The following is a 7515-nucleotide window of genomic DNA, read 5'->3' on the forward strand; positions in this document are numbered from 1 at the left end:
ATGTTTTGCTCAATCAAGACAGTTTGAATAAGGCATTTATAAAGACTGCAAGTAATAACAGGAACATTCTGTACAGTAGCTTGCAGGAGGAGGGTGCTTTTGCCCTTCCTGCTAAATACAATGATTTTTTTCTAGTATAACATTGAAAAAAATCATGATTTAAAGGTGTTTTTTTTCATATATTTATTCATTTAGCTTGTACAAGCTTCCTGTGCCTGTATTGGTTTGGGGCTTGCTATTAAAAGAGTGCGTAAAGGAGGAAAGACCTCTCCATAACTTCAAACCATCAGTCTGAACATTTCATGTTTAATACGTAGTTGCCTTTATACTGTTGTTGAAACATTTGTGTAATTTTATAATCAAGTATATTTGTCTTGCCATAGTTATTTTGTGCAACTGTTTTTTGATTCATTCAGCTTTATTTTCACTCTCACATCACTGCACCCTGATCTGCCTCACTAAAATGTATTCAAGGTTCCGATTTCCAGCCATATGAGTTGCTATAGACATAACACTCAGCATTGTGTCTCTCATTATAGTCCCTTTTTGTTCTACCATTAAGGGAAGAAACACAGCCTTTATCAAAATTCAAACAAAGATTAACACAAGCAGAACTGTTAATGAAGAAACAGATACATATTTTGCATAATAAGAGAGAACCATAGTGCCTTCAGGAATCACTACATTTCATTCTTAAAGTATCGCCTTGAGGACAGACTTTAAAAAAAACCCAACTTTTTTTCCTGTTGAATGATTTTGATTTTGAAAGCCGCTGAATGTCCTGAAAAGGCAGCAGCTGTTTATTGCAGAACACATCGTATTGAGCTGTGTCCCAGGTACAATTAAATTGGGTTGACTTCCCTTCTAGAAAATGTCTTGAATGTATATTTAAAGAAAATTAATTGCCTAAACTATATATGTTTATTGCCAAAATTCTTATTCTAACATTACAAAAATGCACTGTATAAGTTAAACATTTATTAAAAAGTGTAATGTTTGTTAAATATTTTTTGTTGTACGTTTTATTAATTACTGTTTTCACTCTAATCCCTTTTGAGGTTTTGTTTTCAGAGTTTATTTTCACTTTGAATCAGGTTGAGTCTGTTTTTCTATCCACACAATTGCAAATTCACTTCCTGTGTTACAGGCAATAGGACCCCACCAGTAACCGGGGCCCTATTTCATGTAACACAACCAGCCCAAGAGAGAGAAAAGGAGAAATAAGATCAAAAGCAAATCTACAGAAGGATATTAAGCTAGGGGTTTTAAAGTCTTAGAACGCCATTAAAATAACCTAAACTGGGATTTTGTAATTATTTACAAACCTCGACTTGAAACTCTACCCTTATCCTTAAACTATCAAATACAAATCAGTTTCATGATGACATATGGTAGCACCTAGAGGTTTAACTACCTAATGCATCTACCTGTACAGGTATTTGTAATCAAACAGTGCAAAAAGGTAAGACGAATGCCCAAGCATAATGCATTCCCTTTTATCACTTCATTTAACTGATATAAAGAGTCTTTGTAGCAGGATTCTTCTTCTTGGAATGGCAGAGCATGTGTGCATCGTTCTGTCTGCAATGGATACCCTTGACATAAGATTCTTTCTAGGCAGCTCAGTGTGTTGCCTTTGGACACAGCTGACTTCATTATGGGGCAGGTGAAAGCTCAGTTTTAAGTTTGGAATCTGTTTTTTGGAAAATCATATTCATTTCAATTCAATTTTATTTTTGTATAGTGCTTTTTGCAACAGATCGCAAAAAAGCACTTTACAAAGGCAAAAACAATACATATTACTGAACAACTGTAAACATTATAAAAAATAAAAGAATAAAAAACAAAACAATATATAAGCTGTATTATAAAAATATGATTTTTAATCTAGATTTAAAAATAAATACATAAATAAATAAAAAATCAGTGGGAACAATATGGGGGCAAGAGGATATCAGCTCATCAGGATGAAAATGCCAGGCTATAGAAATGGGTTTTAATAGTCTAGACTTTGAAGACATTGACTGAAGGGGCTTCTCTAATTGTGGTGGGCAAGTTGTTCCATAATTTAGGTGCCATATAACTAAAAGATCTACCACCTGAAGTTTTTTTCTGAATAATAAGTGATCGGAGCGGAAGATTGGGGATATAGGGTTCCAAAAGATCTTTAAGGTATGGAGGTGCAAGACCATTTAAAGCGTTATAAGTTAGCAGCAATACCTTAAAATCTATTCTAAAACTATCCCGTAGCCAATGCAAAGATGCCAGCACCGTGGTGATATGCTCTCGCCTCTTGACCAGAGTTAAAGTTCTAGCTGCAGCATTTTATACAAGCTGAAGGTGAGAAATAATGTTGTGGTTAGACCCAATGAAAAGACCATTGCAATAGTCCATCCTAGAGGATATAAAAGCATGCATTAATCTCTCTGCATTCTGCCTGGAAAGAATACCTCTCTGTCTTGCAATATTTCTTAAATGAAAAAAGGACATTTTTAATGTGTGCTTCGAAAGATAGTTCTGTATCAAATATAACACCTAGGTTTTTTTTTTACTTCTGCCCTAAAATCGGCACATCAGATAAAACATCATCTTCATGTTTTTTCAGAGGCCACAGTATCATCGCTTCTGTTTTGTCTGAATTTAACATTAAAAAGTTATTAAACATCCAGTTCTTAATGTCAGCAAGACAGGTATTCAAAATGTTAGCAACAGATACATAGCCCTGTTTGAGGGACAAGCAAAGCTGAGTATCATCAGCATAACAATGGAAACTAACTCCATGTCTACAAATAATGTCACCCAAGGGTAACATATAAAGAGAAAATAAAATTGGGCCAAGAATTGAACCCAGGGGGACCCCACAAGTAAACTCTGATAAAAAGGAGTTCTCCTCTTCAATTTTTACAAACTGAAATCTGTTTGAGAGATAGGACTGGAACCAAGACAAGACAGTGCCTGATAATTGCACCAAATGTTCAAGACGATCAATTAAGAAAGAGTGATCATTGGTGTCAAAAGCTGCACTTAAATTAATTAAAACAGAAACCGATGGTGAGCCCAAGTCAGAGGACAGCAGATCATCATTCACTACTCAGATTAGTGCTGGCTCAGTACTATGATAAGGCTTGAAGCTAGACTGAAATTTCTCAGAAATATTCTGTGCATTTAGAAATCTATTGAGTTGACCAGCCACTACTCTTTCTAACACTTTGGACAGAAAAGGGAGATTGTAAATAGGTCTGTAATTATTAGGAGCAGTGGCATCAAGGGTGGGCTTCTTAAGAAGAGGTTTTACTACTGCAGTCTTAAAGGAGTCTGGCACAGTGCCTGATAAAAGAGAACTGTTAATAATATTTAAAATGGTGGTATTTATTTTTGGATAAAAGTAAACGTATGGTAGGAATAGGATTGCATGTGCAAGTTGTGGGTTTCACTTTTCTAAATAAGGAATCCAGCTCTACAAAGATGAGACAATCCTTTCTTTGGATCCCCTTCTATCCATTACACAGTGATTTCCACCTAACTGGGGAGAGCAGGCAAAATGGTCAGGTCTATCTCTGTGATTAGATGGGCAAGCCAGAGGGTATGGCAATTTGACCACAGACTATGTGAAACTGGAGATCCTATTTGCCCCTCTACCAATGTCAGTAGCAGGCCTAATTATTGACATGTTATAAAAACTACTGGCGATAATTTCCTCAAATTTAATCATTTCCCTTAGGGTTGATATACTATATGTTTTTGTTGTTCATCCCGCATCACATTAGGAAATTCCCTTTCAGTTTCCTGTTAGGGCAGAACACATTCTCTGGAAAGTCTCATGGCTGTAGCAATATGATTATCTTCGCTGCTTGGGTCCTGAAAGAACTATTTGTCATTTACCTGAAATGTGTTTTCTGTCTTGACAGGAAATGTGTTAGTTTATTCCAGCTGGAAGAAACTACATCTACTGGCAATACCTCACCCCCACAATCATTTTTTTTTTTTTGTGTATTGGAAATATTTTAGTACTGTATATTCACACATAGCCACAGAAAGGGCAATTTGGTCTGAGATGTGTTTTTATTTATTTTATTTTATTTTATTTTATTTTGATTAAATATTTCCCTGCTTATTCTCATTTTTTGGTGGTTACCACCATCCTGTAAAAATCAAACGCCCAGGAAATAATATTATAATTAGGATCCTCACAACGCTATGTGCAAATCAATACAACACTTTCTCATCCCCTTTGCATCACTGTCCAGTTTCTAACAATACAAACACTTTATTTTCTATTTGTTTTAGAGATCTATCCATTCCCCTTCAGAACTTGTTTTGGAAGTACAGCTGTGATGTAAAAAGAAAGAATTAAGATGTAACGGAATCCTTCCCAGACAGTAACAGATTTACCAATTTTACAAATTGCCACTTCTCATTAATCAACAGTAAATGAGAGGGTAACAGGGATGGAAATCAATGCAATCCAACATTAGTCATGCTGTAGATTATCAGCTGTAATCAAATTAGGTTTGCGTTCCAAGGTTTCTTTGAAAAAGTGGGGTTGTAATAAATATGGAATATTGGAAATCATCTCGTTCATTTTGTATTTAGAGCCAATTGAAATGTCCTGCTGGAGGCAATTCCAATTACCTGCATTTTTAAACAAGTTTTTTTTCTATTTAATTTGTTATCCTCTCTTCACTGTCTCAGTTTATCCAGTTTTTACATAATGATCTGGTTAACCCTAAAGCTAAATCAATCCCAGCAGGAATCAAGGGCATCTTTGGATCTGGTTCCTGAAAAATATTTCAGATTAACCAGTTGCTACCAACTAAAACTTTCAATTATTAGTATAAAACAAGTAGAAAAAACCTATTGAATACTGATAAAAACAGACAAATAATCATTCCCAGTTTTTTCTTACTGGCAAGGTTAATTATTTATACCAATTTCTTTTTTTTCCCAGATTTTCTAGGTCCTGGTTCTCAAATATCAAGTTTTAATTTCATTACCAGTATGGCTGTAACAAGCTTGCATTAAAATTGTATACAAAAAAAAAAAAAAAGGCATTTGAAGCTATTTACCCTGTTAACCGTTTTTTTCTTGTAATAACATATGCAAAATCACAAGAAATAAATAAAAAAAAAAAAAATAACACAAAAACAATACCAGCTGTAAAGTAGTCAGTTCAATTTAAATTCATCTGCTTACATGTTTATTAGACTTGCACACAGGTTTCAGAAGCGATTGTGCTGGAACTGCTTAACTGAAGGTTTGATCTACATGATGAGTAGACGCATACTGTACCAGGGATTAGGAAACATAAATCTGATGTGCTGAGTGAAAGTTGGGTAAAGCAGCCTTCTCTCCAGTCACTGTTCAAGCTTATAGGAAGTTCTAAAGTCATTTGAATAATTAACACCCCTGATCAAAGAAGTCAGGAATCAGTAACAATAAAAAAGACTACATTGAAACAAACATGCCAAGGACATGTACAACAATAAGCATAGTTTTCTAGGGCCATTTATTCAATTACAGTAGCTGTGTTTGCTTTTACTTCTTTTTTTTCCACTGGCGCACAAAATAAATAAATAAATCAAAGACACATTTCTATATATAAATTCAATAACTAAATTAAATAAACAAATACATAAATAAATCAAATACAGATTTTCCAAAGAGAGTGGTTTTCTAAAGTAAGTATTAATACACTGATTTGTCTTCACACTTAACAAGATCATTATGTAGAAAATATATTTATCAGTTAAGTCAAGGTAACTTAATAAATATATTATCTTGTAGACACTTATTTATTCAAAAGAATGGTGTGGAAATGCAAAACGAGAACGTTGAGGGTATTCCTGGAACCCCCACGCATTCTTATGAATAGGTGCTTCTATACAGCTTTTAACACTAAATGAAACAAAAATCGACCAGGAAAACATATTAAAAAGTGTTCTGTGACCCTGGTTCAGACTTTTCTTCAGACAGTTTCTTACATAAGATCCCCATGCAGTCTATAAAATGAGCTGCTGTTTGTCGTAAGTCACATATTCAGCGATTTGTAATTTGGCCATCTGCTTATTTTCTCTCTTTCCAATCTTTGGGTGGCTAATGATTACTGGAACTAAAAGCTTGTCAGCTTGCATTACTGTAAGAAGAATGCATGGCTACCAGTGAACTAGCGGTTATTTCACTCATATATTTATATCATTGTGTCACACTAAAAGCTACTTTCCTTGGAGGTGCACATTGTTTTGCTTATTTATTGAAGATGCTTTTAGGGTTGCCCCTTGGATGTAATTTCTGGATGATCTATTATTTACTGGCATAGTACTGTAATAAAGTGTAATAAGGTGGCGTGGTTACTTTTTATTGCCTCTCTTACATGTGGGTTTTTCCTATTTTGTTATTTTCATCATAGCATGGCAAATTTTATGCAAAAATACGTTATCATAGACTGTACATATTCAAACTATCTCAATAAAGCTTTTCTGATGTCTGCATTTTCTATGCTGTTGATTTGCAAAATGAGACTCAACTTTTGCAGACTCATAATATGTGGAAACAGTTTGAAGTAACAGCTAATAGACTCACCTCTCTTGTGCCTTGCTATTACCGGATATACTTTTCTCGCCTGCCATTAAACACAGATATTTATTTCTAACTGTTTACAGAACAAAGTACAGCTGTGCTGCACAAGACAGGGATATACCGAGTTCCTAAGGTTATTCAATATTGGGTGTAGTAATGGGTTGGGAACAGTAGAGGGAGCCAGGTTTCTTTATTCGAAATCCATAGCCGCCTTCAATTGAAAGTGGGCAGTCTTTGATGTTTATGCAATGTTTCTGAAACTGATTCAAAGCGGTTGTTTATCTTTTAAGGAATGGTGGATTCGACTAGTCAATTTTCCTACTGAGTCACGTATTTTGCACCTTTACAGCCTTATACTGTCTGTAATGTGTGTCTTCCTTTAAATGGCACTTGCTCACCCTTTCTCTAAACTTAAGTCCAATAAAATTTAAATATTTATTTCATCCATGCTGATGTTAACCAAAGTTCAAATCCATCCTAAACTTTAACTAGGGGTGTGGCAGGGCAGATGCCCCTGCATGTAAATAGTTCTGCTGCAGGATTTCAGTTTGGCAGGGATGGGGTTAACATCCCATCCCTGCAGAAAGAAGGGTGGAATGTGACCAATTTGGGGATATCCACCTGTATAAAGAGGGGCCTGACCCTTGGCTTGCAGGTTAGTTTAAGGAATGGAATGGAAGCAGCAGGTTGCAGTCCCTGCTCAACACTGGTTCTGGTCTTTTCTATTTATAGTTTGTATTTGTTTACTGTAAATTTGAGTTGCGGAAGGTGTGCATCCCCCACTAAGCTACAGTATTCCACGTGTGTGCCTGCTTTCCTAGCCGCTGACAAGACTTGAGTACTACACCACTCTACCACAATGGGGAAATCACTCACATTTGAAAATTAGTCCTAAAGAGACCAGCTTTCCTTGAAATACTGGCCAGGGATTCTACTTGG

The sequence above is a fragment of the Polyodon spathula genome, chromosome 14 (genome assembly GCF_017654505.1).
Source record: "Polyodon spathula isolate WHYD16114869_AA chromosome 14, ASM1765450v1, whole genome shotgun sequence".
Classification (NCBI taxonomy): domain Eukaryota; kingdom Metazoa; phylum Chordata; class Actinopteri; order Acipenseriformes; family Polyodontidae; genus Polyodon; species Polyodon spathula.